The following is a 13,826-nucleotide window of genomic DNA, read 5'->3' as shown; positions in this document are numbered from 1 at the left end:
TTTCCATCACCTATCTCCTGTACTTTGTCCTCATACTGAACTAGTGCGGTGGCAGGGCCCATGGCAATTGTTTTCCCTTCCCTTGGGTTCTGCTGTCATATTTCAGACACCTCCATAGCACTGCCCTACTTCCCAGTGGTGAGCAATACTCATGCACATCACCTCCAAATAACAATGTGTCTTGTCCTAGGGGTTTCTTATCTACATCATTCCCTGTTCTTAACAATATCATTCAGAAGGGGATTACTGTGACTCATCAGTATGAGATCTCATTACTTTCTAATCCTAGCTTTATGAGTTTTTGGGATCCCACTGTTTGTGCCTGGGTATGCAAAATGACTGGGATGCCAGTGGTGGTTGATTCTGACAACTGTGTTGATGGCAGTAAGATGGCTGGTAGTCACGCTCAGCAGAGTGTGTACAAGGAAAGTCTTTATCTCCGTTTAAATTACCTCTTCAACATCAGTCACTAGCCCACATTCCAGGCATGTAGTCTGCTTTTTAGCCTAGGTTCCTTGGACAGACCTCACCCTTCCGACAGAAAGTAATCCAAACCCTAGACTACACTCCCAGGGAACCAGGCTTCCTTAGCTTCAGTGCCAGGCTGTTTCTATTTCTTCCTGGAGCATCTATTCTATAAGAGATAAAAAGGGCTGAATTTCCCCCAAAACAAACCTACTGTAAGTATCTAAGTGGTGTGTCTTACTCTTTCTATTTATATATTGCTTTCAGCACTGTACATACTGGTCCATGCACACTCAGTCAATCTCTGTCCTGCTTCCTTTAGCTCGAACCAGTGCATGAACTGTGTACAAGCAGCTACTACGGTTTTGTTTCCTACCCTGAAGAGTTCTGCTCATGTTGATATTTCACAGCATTTTTGTTAGGGTTAGTTTTGGGCTGTCACAGAATATTAAGCTGGAACCACATGTTCCTCAAACCATCCTGCCTTTAATTAGAACTGAAGAGCTATCTGTGGCCACCAGGGCTGCATATTGTAACATAATGTACATTCCTTCTTCCAGTTCTGGTTTTGGGGAAGAAAACAAATCCTCTCAAATCGTCTGAGGTCACAGAGCTCTGTAGACATTGCCAACACCCATCCCAATATTTTACATATATCTTGACATCCCCTGGGTGAAAGTGTTTACACATCTGGCTGGGCAGAAACCAAGGTATTTCACAGGAAAATGTAGCAAGCTGTTGATGTACAGAGGACACCTGCAATGTAGCATGCCCTGCCTGCTCTGTAGGATGATACCTGTGACATTTGAGATCAGGATGAAAGCTGCTGGTGCAGGGCCTCTGCTTACATTTGGAATTCACATAGTGCAGTGCGAAGCCCTTGTTCTCACCTCAGACTCTAATTGTACTCCTGAGCTATATAATAATCTCCATAAGCATTTATGCAGACTCAGAGTATGACATGATATAGGCACTTTTACACTAACACGATCCTGTCTCTCTGATAAGATTTTTGGGAGTCTGCACTTGACTCAAGAAGCAGGACAGGGTTTTATGTAAGGCAGAATATAATGAATTACTAGCAACTTTGGATAGCTAATTAGAGAAGCCATCACAAAGGGCCTGGATTTCCCAGAAGTACTAGGTTCCCAGCCTGATTGGACACAAACATCTTTGGTAACACATTTCAGGTACAATAAATGAATGAGGAAAACATACCCAAAGCATTTCTGCAGTTTGCAGACCCAGTCCAAATAAATGTGAGCTCCTTCTGAAGTCATTCACTTAAGTCAGCTTTCCAACACACTCCTTCTCTTACTCACCAGAACTTCCAATTTGTCAACAGCTGAGACTGAAACTCTTGACTTGGAGGCTCAGGCTTCTCACATCTGGGACTGTTATTACTATCTTAGATATGGTGGAAGGGAGGTGACAATGGACACTGCAGGCAGTGATTTAAGATGTGGCCATTGCAGAGGTGGAACTGAATGGAAGAGCAAATTAATTTACTAACCCGTCACGTACAAACACACCCCAAAAAAGAGCTGTTTACATCCACCATCTCTTCAAACAAAGAAGCTATTTATTTTTCTGATTTAAAATCAGGACATTGGGCATTTTCTCCTTAAAAAGGTAGAACCAGCAGTGCAGTCACTCACAAGCAAATTTAAATTCCAATCTCCCAGCCTCAGGAGGGGGAGAGAGAGAGAGAGAAAAAAAAAGAAGGGGGTCAAGACTCATGGAAGAAAGGGAGAATGGTCAATGCATTCAGGAACAATGGCATGTGTGGAGACTTAAAACAGTGGGGCATGTACAGCTACATTTATAACCAGAGGAAGAGGAAAATGGCCAAGGTAGAAGGGAAGGTGGTGAGAAGGGAAGGTTTAATGGTGGGTTGTAATTTGTATCCTTCATTCTGCTGCGAACTGCTCTTTGAGACCACTTTGCCTAGAAACTGCCTGCTAGCTTTGAAGCTTGTCCTCTGCCCTCCCAACCGCTTTCCTAATGTGATCTTGGATCTTCATTCTTTTTGGTTTTCCGGTTCTGTGCACAGCTGCTTGCCAGGTTTGCTAAACTCCAAAAACCTTTCCTGACACCAGGGCTGCAGTCACTACAATCCATGCACCATGCTCAGGAAATGGGAGCAGGATACTTGTGAGCTGACTTTTGTTATACATTCAGCAGACAAACCCACAGCTAAGGCTGTGCATTCTATGGGATGGAAAAATGGCATGAATCAGAATCCTATCTTCTGTGGCTAAGGACAGGAAAGGCAGAAATACACAGATGAGGTGATGAGAGGCCCACTAGTAGCAGCAACAGAAAAAAAATAGATTTTAAAAAATGAATCATACATTCCAGGGTTCAAAATATGCAGTGTTCTAAGACTGGCTGCTTTTAACAGGACGTTATAGCTATGCATTTTACATTTGAAGTGACAGATCTTGTGCCGTATGCTTAGGAAGCTTTCCAAGGTAATACACAAGACTGCAGGAACATCCAGATGTTTCTTCACATAGTTTCTCCCACCTCTGCATAGTCCATTGCTTATTAACTAGAAGAGCTGTCAAGAGATGCATCCACTTTCAAGAACAACAGCTCCGAGTCCGTGTCCTGTGTAGACAGAAAGGGAAGGGGAGCTGACACTGCTGGTGGCTGTTCCCAAAAGAGTGACATATCAAACCGCTGAAATTTCCTACACTTTTGTCTCTGTGTCTGCAAACTGAGGCTACCATAAAGGCTGTCATGAGGCACGTATTTCAAAAGTGCCTTGAAGCTACTGATAGCAGAGGTCTGGATACTGCTAAATGTCAGCTTTCGGTTCTAGGATCTCAAATAGGAAATAATAGAAATAGACAACATTATCCTCTAAGATAGGCCACAACGTGTGAAACAGAAAAAAAATAGCATTGCCACAACAGCCCCTTTGTGAATGGCGCGACAGGGACTGAGGCTTGTATTTATATGAGTCTGCACAGATCCCCATAAAAACACTGGCCTGAGATGGGTCAGTGAATGTACTAAATGAAGGCACTATGGCATTGTTCTGCATTGTCCCACTAATGCCAAGAAAAACACTTAGCGAGGCCTAGTCACATGTATTTCTGACCTGCTAGATAGCGTGTTATTACACTTGCTTCCTGGAAAAACAGAAAGGGAACTGACTTTCTACAGAACTGGAGTTGTGGTTGAGATTTTGCAAGTAATATGGGCTTGCCGCACGAACAGGGCTTCTTGTCACCCCTGCATCACACCCTCCGAGCTTCTGTTGAAACTAGAGGCTGCCTTCTAGGGGCACCCAGCTCGTAGCAGGGTTGAGGGAGAGCTCCCCTGGGCTGAGCCCCTTAATGGCTCTGTCCTCCTCTGGCTGTAGCGTCAGCTAGCGAGGGGGATGAGGGAAGAGACGTCTGTTTCAGATTAAGGGATCAGTCCAAAACGTTCTGTTCAATGCAAAAAAAAAAAACACACCACAGTGTCACCGTGAAACAGCCAGAACCCTTCAAAAGGGAAAGGATGGGAAGAATACAGTAGATGGCAAAGTAACTTCTTGTTATGACCTGTCCAAGGATGGCATGTGGAGAACCACAGTAAGAACAGTCATTAGAAAGGGTGTTAATTAAGTACCAAGCTTGCTGCAGGACAATAAGGGCTTCACCATTCCTCAGCATTATTACATTTTTCAAACATAAGGTTTTCATTAATCTTTAAGTAGAGAAAGAAGTATCGGTTCCAAAGTAAAAAAAATAAAAAATAAAAAATCCAGCAATAATCCAACATTTTCCAAAATATTAAAGTTAAAAAAGTATGGGGAAAAAATGATTTGTGCCTTTTTAGACAGCTAAGGATTATAGAAGGAGGTTATTGGCTTTTCTGGATTCTGTATCACTCTTTTCCCCTATCATTCCTCACAGACTTACAAAACTTGGAAGCTTACTATGCAGCAGGCTCATCAAATGGTGAACTCATCAGTAACTTCTCAGCAAGACTTCAGTTTTAATAGGCCTCTGATTAAGGGAAAGATATTTTCGTTTTGCTCAAAAGGAAGAGCACAGATGCAATTTACATATTATGTTTATTTGGAGGCTATTTTTCATGAAACATAAATGGAGATTTTTTTTTTACTGATATTAAAAGCAGAGGGACATTTGTGTGTCATGAGGCCTCATGCCAAGACCTGAAGCTGGGGTGGGACTGTGAGTGCCAGCCAAACTTCAACACTGCCTGGGAACAGGTTATTGCTTCGGTAGATGTTTTTATTCTTCATTTAGAATAAGAAAACAGCTCACATCCTATAGATCAAACGCCCCACTCATTTGTCACTGTTTTTAAATGTAAACATTTATTTTTCTTGCAAAACCATTGCCTGTTCAATTCACTGCAATAAATCAGATAAAAGCAAGAGTTTGAGTGGGTTTGAGGCATCCATACGTGTCACTAGATGGCGGTGCAAAACAGTTATGGTATAGCTTAGTGGCAAATCACAAGGCTGTGAAGCTTGCTATAGGCTGCTGTGGGAGAACCTGCTTATGTATCCACATTCCCATCCAGAGATGCTCGAAGAGCAGTGCTCTGAAGAGACAGGCTACACAGCCGACAACCATGAACACAGAAAACACCAGTTTTCTTTCTCTACAGCAGACCCTACATACTGCTCTCGCAGGTGTAGTGAGAGCCTCATTCATACCTGGCTAATCCGCTGAAACCAGGGGCGGTGGCAAAGTTGGGGCTGTTTCCGTGCTGAATGCGGCCCTGACTTAGGAAATCTGTCGGGCACACTTCCAGCTTCAAGCAGATGACTGGCTCACTGTCTTCCCTTAAAGCCTGTGGTGTAGCTGAGCCTCAGAGTATGTTTCTAAAAACGATATGGGAGGTGTTATGGCTATTAATATTTGAGATCGGCTCATCAGACTTTAGCAGTTAAAAACAAAATAAAAGCTGAGAGTTAGCTTGCCACCCCGCTGGGAGCTCTGGGAATCAAGCCAGTTGTCCCATCTCCCACTTTACCCAGACCAGTGCTCTCAGCTGTGTTCAGCTCTGAATTATAACCCTGCTGCCACTCGCCTTCCAGTCTGCCTTCAGTTATGGCTGCGTAGCCACACCAGCAGCGTTAGGATTGGCAGAGCTGAGAGGTGAGGACGATTCGGCCGGGCCTTTCCAGTCCAGCTAACAAGTCTGGCGATGATGTGTGAGCCGTAACAGAGCCCAGCTCTCTCCCCTAGAGCTGTGCCCGTTCTGCAGGGCCAGCAGGGCTGGTTTTTGTCACTAAAATCAGAAGGTGGTCTTCTAACATACTGGGGAACTGGCACTAGAGGCTCCAAAGGTCTCACCTTTACGTAGGGTTGCGAAGCATGTGAAACTGGGGTGGGAGCTTCCTATTTTACTTCTTTCTGCACGGGATGTGTGTATGTATCCAGTGTGCTCCGGGACTGGAATGCCCAAACCAGGTAGTGCAGATGCAGAAGGCTGATAGGGCCCTCCAGGACTTATTCCCCTGCCCACAAGATGTTCTCCGGTGCTCTGCCCAGCCCAGATTTAAGTGACTCGAGCACCGTGAGCTCTTGCCATTGCCCTTGGGAAGTCACTTGCAAAGTTTTAATACATCATTTCCCTTGGCCTCATATGTCTCACCCTAGACTTGCCTTTGTCCACTGATCTTATCGCCCCAGCCTTCCCTGTAAAAAATCTGCTCTCTGGTTCTTTATATCACAGCTCACTTTGGCTTGTCATTTGCCCAGGCTTAATGTATCTACTTCTTTCACTCTCTCCTCATCAGTCAGTCTCTCAGTCTCTCAATCACTTCTGCGTTCTTCTCAAAGAGACTTAAATCTCCCCCTCTATAAATAGTTCTGGTTGGTGTTCCAGTCTGCTGTTGATCTTTCCATTACCAAAACTTCTTGTCATTTTGTAGCCTGCTCTCTGCTGTGCATGATGGCATGCAGATGCTAGTCATACAGATGTTAGACATTTTTGGCTACCAGCACAGCAATAAAGAGCTATTTTTCTAACACAAAAACTTGATATCTTGCCTTAAATGAACTAAGTAATGGAGAGTCAGTTCTGTATTGGGTTTCCTTTGCTTCTTGTTGCTGATAAGCAAAATCACATTTTGCCACTTTTATTTGGGGAAAAAAATACCCATTCTTCTCCTTCATATTGTTCTTTAAAAGCTCTCTAAAGCCTCTCCTTTACTAAGATACCCCCACACCGCTGCCAATGAGCCAATTGATGTAACTTTGGCCAACAGTGCGCTAACACAGTGGCCTGGCACTCCTGCCTCCATTATATCACTGTTCCTTGAGCTCTTGCATCCATCTGTTTATGTCCACCTACTGTCTTCAGCAGAGATGAAGAAGAGCCTGAGGAAGAGCTTCTCTTGATGTTCCAGGTTCTTGATTGCAGGTACGATAGCATCCTGGCCCCAGCCAGGCTACAAATAGCTACCATGGACGAAATCATCAAGCTCTACTCCTTTAATTAATTCTTAGCAGTCAACAAGAATAAGCTTATATCAGATATACTAGTATATTTCCAACAGTGAGATTAAGGGTAAATACTATTGGCATGTCAGTCACAGTTTAGTGTCAGACAACTATTAACAACAGGTATTTGCAGACAGTTTTCAAGAGGGAAGGCAATGGTAGAGGTGTGAAACTAGTGCATTTCAGTAGGTAGTTTTTGATAAATTGCAATGTTGTTAGTCCATAATAGGATTTGGCTACTTTCTCTGGTTGTTTTTTTTTTGTGTGTTTTTTTTTTTTTGGTCTATTTTTTTCCTCTGGGAGGAATGGCAACTCTAATACCAGTAACACAAATGAGAAAACAGAGAATAGAGCCTGTGGAAAAGGAACTAAATGAACTTGATACCTGGTCATCTGCTTTGTATCCTGCAGAGATGTGACAGATCCCAAACAGTTTTGGAGAACACAGATACATGGCTTCCTGTTTCTGGGGATCAGAAAATCATGCACTATGGGAGCTGAAGCAAGTTAGCTACTTTATAAGCACCAACATCTTGTAACCATTTAATATTAGCTGCCTCTGTAGAAAGGACACTGAGGAGAACTAGAGGCCCAAATACAGTGGCATTTCCAACAGCAGTAGGCATGTTGCGCCAGATACTCTCATAGCTATAGGTGATTATCAGTGTAAATGAGAATTTCTTACCCCAATGATATGACTCTCTAAGACACCTAAATCATGTTTCACCCATGCCTACATCACTGTACATCTTACGCTGACACTTAAAACAATCTCTTCTTGGTAGATAGTGGTTTTCAGTCCCTTGCTTTCCATTTTGAGTGTGCGCACACACACAAATTTGTACTTAGCTGTATGATGTCTGCTATATCTTGATTCTGCCAGTGCTGACACATATGTGTAAAGCAACTTTAACAGTTCTGGTCATTTGTGTGTTAAAATTTCCATTGCTACTGGAAGAATCCCAGGTCACTTCCCCTCAGTGGAAGCAGGAGCTTGCTAGAGTAATTATGGAAAAACTAACAACATCCAGACATGAAAATTTGGACCAATTATTTCACCTGGGATCTCTTTCACAACATATTTGCCTTCTCATTTCTTTCTTCCTCCACTCTAGTTTTTGGAAGGCTGTGATCCCCTTAAGTTTTCAGCTTAATCGTATCCTATAAATATGGGCAAAACCCAGGAGTCTTCACTGAAGACACGAACTTTGCCATTGATTTCAAGGCAGCTGGGTTTGTATATCAGGAACACATGTGGGTTTATATACAAGCCTGTCTTTAACATGGAGATAAGAAAGCAAAACCAGCAAAGGAAATATCAGTCTTAATTGCGTATTTTTCTGAAGGAATCTGTTATACAGATTTCCCTCTTTTTTTGTTTTGCTCATTTGGGAGATTATGAATTGTCAGGGAACTTTTACCATTATTACAGCTCTCTGGGGTGAGACAACAGGGAAATAAATGCACTTCTTTTGGTCTTCCAGGTCTGCTTTCTGCTTAGCACCACAGGCCTCCTGCCACTGCTTCTCCTGTGACTCAGCCCATTTGCTGCAATGAAATGTTGACAACATTGGACTGGCTTATCCCGCAGATTTAGAAAGAAGCTGTCTGGACTGGGAAGTCACTCTCTACTCACTCATTACATACAGAGGTACCAAACTCAATGGTAAGAACTGATTACACTATAGTAATATTGGTGCTTCTAGTTCATGGGCACTAAAATAAAGGTCTGCAACAATGATCTACAGGAGAAGGGCAGCGACAGTTTGCCTCTGAATGCTTAAAACTAGGAATTTATCCCGTCTCTGTATATTGTAAGAGAATCAGATCCAAAAAATGAACCTTGAAATGCTCTCTAATGTATAGCCTATCAGATGTATCATTTCAGATGTGAGCCCCTACAGGAGTATAATCCAAGAACAGCAGCAATATATTAATAAAACATGCTTCAACCACATTTTTTTTCTTTTCTGGCAGATACTACTTTGCACTGCAGCCTAAAATATATAATGAAATCCAGATCTCACTAGTTGCTGGAATGTCCTTTGTCAATAACTGTGAAAAATGTCTCTCACCCTGCAGTGCGAAATTGAGCTGTGGAATTTATGTGCATAAGTTCTTCCACTCCTAAAATGCAATTAATCCTGAATGAAAATACTGACATTGATTGCGCATGGCAGAGACCACTCCCTATCTCTGCTGTATATCCTAATCCCTTCTGCACCTATTTTGTTTATGTGAATTTATTGCTTGTAAAGTAGACTCAGCAACCTCAGAAACCCAGCTTGTTTCTAATTTTTTATTAAAAATTAATACCAGTATTACCAAACAGGAAAAAGATGGATATGTACATCTCCTCAATGTACATACCATATCAGAGACAGGATATCAGGGACCAAGATGCTTTCTTATTCTTTGCTTTATTTTGTTTTTCCCTAGTGAAACCAATTTAAGATTCAACTGCATTTTTAGTCTTTGGCTTTGTGGAAAACATCCACATGACATCAATTTGGGTTTGGTTCTGACCTGAGCTGAGTTTAGGTCACTGACCTAAAAAACCTACAAAATATATTTCCCAAATCCTTTGGACCAATGTCATGCCTAAGGACTTCTCACACCACTTTGCACCCTCTTCATATGTTTTCAGTTGAAAGCACCAGAATAGTCAGCATTGTTGTATTGCCAGCTGCTGACCACTTGACATAATTTCATGAATTATGGTTTAAGAACTAGCTGCCTACATCATTCTGCACATACTTCTGCTTCCAGAAGTAGTGCAGGAAGATCACTGGATTTATGTCTCTGTACACTTGTGGAATGATGAGATTAAGCAAATTAGCAATTCAACCCTTCTCCCAGGTGAGATTTTGCCCCTCCACAGCCACAGAAGGAAAATAAAATTATGCAAGGAAGCAGAAAGAACTGTATTTGCCAGTCAAACTGCATATCCAGGGCCTTCTCACAGCAAATGAACCTCTTAAAGGAGGCTATGGATGCCCATCCTGCTCTAAACGATTTCCACAACTTTTGACCCATTTTCTAAATATTTGAGTTTAAGCAGATCCTTGTCCATTTCCTCTCTGTCTCTCAGAGTACTTCTCCAAGGTTTTCACTTTACATCTTCAAAAGGCCCATCTTTTTCTCCTGCATGGCTGGACATGGATGGTAGTAGACAGCAGTGCTCAATGCCAGTTCAAGGACAGAAATTAAGAGCCCTGGGCTTCCAATGACTTGTACTCCTTTCCCCCATTTTTATGACCCCATCTACAGGCCCCTCTGAAGCACTTGCTCACTTGATAGTCACAGCGTCCACTGCAACGGGTACACCCATCCTCTGCCACCCACCAAGGAAAGATTCCAAAAGTACCTGGTAGAGAAGATCTGGTTCAGCCCAGGGGAGGTGAAGGAGAGCCACAGACTGTCACTGAGCTAGACACAGGAGTGCCTGATACCGCTCGCATAAAGGAAAAGGAGTGAATTCCCTAGAGATGAAATTCTGTAATGTTCCTCATAGCAAATAAAAAAAGAAAAGAGCCATGAATGCCTGCAAGTGAGCATAAACAGCCTGACAAAAAAGAGTGGTGCATTATCTGTAAATGATAATATCTCCAGCTGTCACTTTCAGGCTTGAACTGTCTTCAGTCTGACCTGAAGCAAAGGGACAGGAACACTAAATTCTTGTTGTATTTTGGTGCCTTGCCTTGCTTTCCCTGCCCTTCTTTCCGTAAAGCCATACAATCACCAGGGAGATGAAACTTCAGGATATGTTTAAGGGATCCTTTGACTTAAAACCATAGGAGAATTTTAATCTTCTCCATTAGTGAGTAATAAATGTTAGAAAAAAAAATGTACATGCAGCCATGTAACTAGTCATTTTTATATTCATCCACAAAGCATTCTGACACGTAATCACTGAGCACAGCCCTGTTTTGGAAAGCTCTTCTGTTGCTAAACTGTAGCTGAGCCTGGTTTTTAAACAGGATCCTCCTCCACTCCTACCCCTTCAATTTTTATAATCAAAACAAGTCTTAAAAAAAAAAAAAAAAAAAAGGAACCAAACAAATCTTGGATTTAAATTACAGGGTGCAAGCAAAAAAAGTTTATAAACCAGAATATTTTAGGCTAGATAATGAGGCCCACAAATATGTGAGGCAAAACCTCCTCTGAATCAGCGGGCTCTGTTTTCTGGCAGAATCTCATTGAAGTTCCTCTACCCATGCAGAGGAGAGCTGAGCCTTCCCTGGTAAGTGGAGAAGCTGACTGTATTGCACAACAATTCCTACTTGATCTGCTTCCACATGTACAAAGCCATAAGTGATTGCATTTGGACAAAATAGTTGTCAAAGAGATCAGACCTGGGAGCTCTGCATGAACTGAAGTCCTAGTGTTTGTGCAAAGAGAGAAGTTGCATAAGCACCAGTTTGCATCCTGCTTAAATCTATTTCACACCACAAAGAGGAGCAGCAAGTGCCAGGAGAGAATTTCCCCTCTGATCAGGAGGGCTAGCAGTTCCCCGGACAAAGAAAGGGAGAAGGAAAAAGACAGCATGCTGGAGAAGAGGTGGCACTGCTCAATGTTCAGACCCATGCTAGCATAAGGTCCTGTTGTGCAGAGGTGCAAAGGTGGGATGAGAATCCTGGTCCTTGCAGCTGATGAGTTCATGGCTGTGGCTGAATTCATTTAGCCCTGCAGGTGTGTGACCTGGGAGAGGTAACCAGATGCACTTTGTGGGACAATCCTGAACCTCGGCATCACGAGACGCCAGCAGTACAACTTCCCTGTGGGGTTATACTGCTCCAAGAGAGGGAAGTTGGCCCCACTCATTGATAAGAGCTCACAAAGTCTCCTTGTCCTACTCAGCCCAAGAAAGAAGGGGACAACTACTTCTGTGACTGACTGAATCCTACACATCAGCAGCTGCATCATTGAGAAAACAGTTGCAGCACGCTGCGATGGCTCTATGAATCCCACCAGATTAGGTAACGTAGTCTGCAAGGCCGGCAGATGGCAATCTTTGTATTCGTTTGCTCTCGTGTAGAGCATTTTCATCTCAGCATACATAACACCAGTTGCATCAGTCAGTTTGGGGTAGGATTTGTGTCATTCCTGGCCAGAAGATGTTTTGTTCTTCCTGGCTGACAGTTCCATCCCAGATGTCAACCAGATGGAGAACAAGAAATGGGTCTATGTGAGAGCTTTCCTCTCACCAGGCAGCCCTGCAAACCGGACACGGAGAGGTGCTAAACTCAAGGTCACCTTGAGCACAGGCCAATAATAATACCCAGATATCAGAATTTCACTGCATCTCAAGTAAAGCGCAAACCTATGGGGCTGCAACTCTGTCAGTACCTTGGGAGGCTGAGCCTCAGTTTGAAACATTTAATTTTAAAGTCTGTAATGTAAGTGTCATGTTGCATCGTCAGTTTCTAACAACATTTCTGGGGACTCCAAAGAAAAATGGGTATTTAAAAAGTGAAGATCCAAATGGAACCACCCAATATATCTAGAGTGCCTTTCTATTTCAGGAGCCCGATCTGACTAACCAGGCACTGCTCTTTTTATTATGGGTCACTGCTTTTTCAAGCCTCCCTGTATTGACTCCCTTTCCTGCTTCCATACCAGGGACTGCTGTTTACACTCTTAGTTGTTATTTCCCCAGCTGCTGGCTGGGTTACGACCTCAGTCACATCACTAATAATAGCTTCTTCCCTCCTTAGGAAAGCGAGGAGCCAGCAGAGTTCAAGAAACCTGTCCCTTTTTTGAGGAGCAACGTCTGCTTCACAGGATTCAGACTTAGTTCTCTGTCCCCCCACTGGCATCAGCGGGGGAACCTCCACCTGCAGATCTGCCTCCCAGCTCCCCAGCCCCGCAGGAGGCAGATGCTGGTCTTCCCAAGCCCCTTCCCTCCTTTCACCTTCCATGGAAGCAATTTCTCTTCCACTCTCTGGAGGACTGCCTGGGAGCCTACTGCAATGGAGAGCTTTTCGCTCCTCTGGCTCTCTCCCTCTTGCTGCCTTATTTCTCCAGGTTTTGTTGGACTGAAAATGCATCCTAATTCAGGAGGTAGCTGACTGTCCTGTTAATTCCTTACCAGCTGAAACAATGTAGTCATGTGCACACCTCTTCACACACAATATATATTTAATTCCAGTACCTAAATTCCAGTACCAAATTCCAGTACCTAAAGCAGAATATAGGGAGACCCACAATACAGTTATTCTTAAACAGATAATATTTTCCCTTTGTGGACAGAGCATTAGCTTTCACTTCCCCATTAAAACCGCCCTGAAGGCTACGAGGTCTGTACGCTGCATTCCACCTTTCTCAGATTGCTAGTGTCAATTCAGTGGAATAAAGAACAGATTTCCCCAAGCCTCCAGAGAGCTGCACTCTTTGGGGCGGGTGCCATTTTGCTCTCAGATTTCCCCTGGATATGTGTCCATAGGGATCTCATCCCATCCTTTTGCCATATCTTCCAGTCCACCTAAGAAGCTCTCTCAGATGCTTGATTTGAAGACTTTAAACAGCAGAAAACCACCACATTCTTCGGGAAATTATCCCAGGGTTTAACTGAGATCACTGTTTACTACCAGTAAGTGCAATTACTTCAAGTATGCATTTGCTAAGTTTTAATTCCTAATCATTGGATGTGGTTAAGCCTTCCTCTGCTGGATTACAAAGCCATTTACTTTCAAAAGTCTCTTTCCTGTGTATGCACGAGAAGATCATGCCCAAGGTGTGACTGTGCCTTCCCCAAACTTAGCTCAATTTTTTCCCACCTTCAGTTGAACAGAATCATATCCAGATGTCACATCACTTTCTGAACCCTTTGCAATGCTTTTGAAAAGCTTGATGTACATGGCAGTAACAGCCTTACTGATA

This window comes from Anser brachyrhynchus (assembly GCF_964034855.1).
Source record: "Anser brachyrhynchus genome assembly, chromosome: 1".
NCBI lineage: Eukaryota > Metazoa > Chordata > Aves > Anseriformes > Anatidae > Anser > Anser brachyrhynchus.
The sequence above is the reverse complement of the archived record's forward strand: the minus strand, read 5'-3'. Positions refer to the sequence as shown.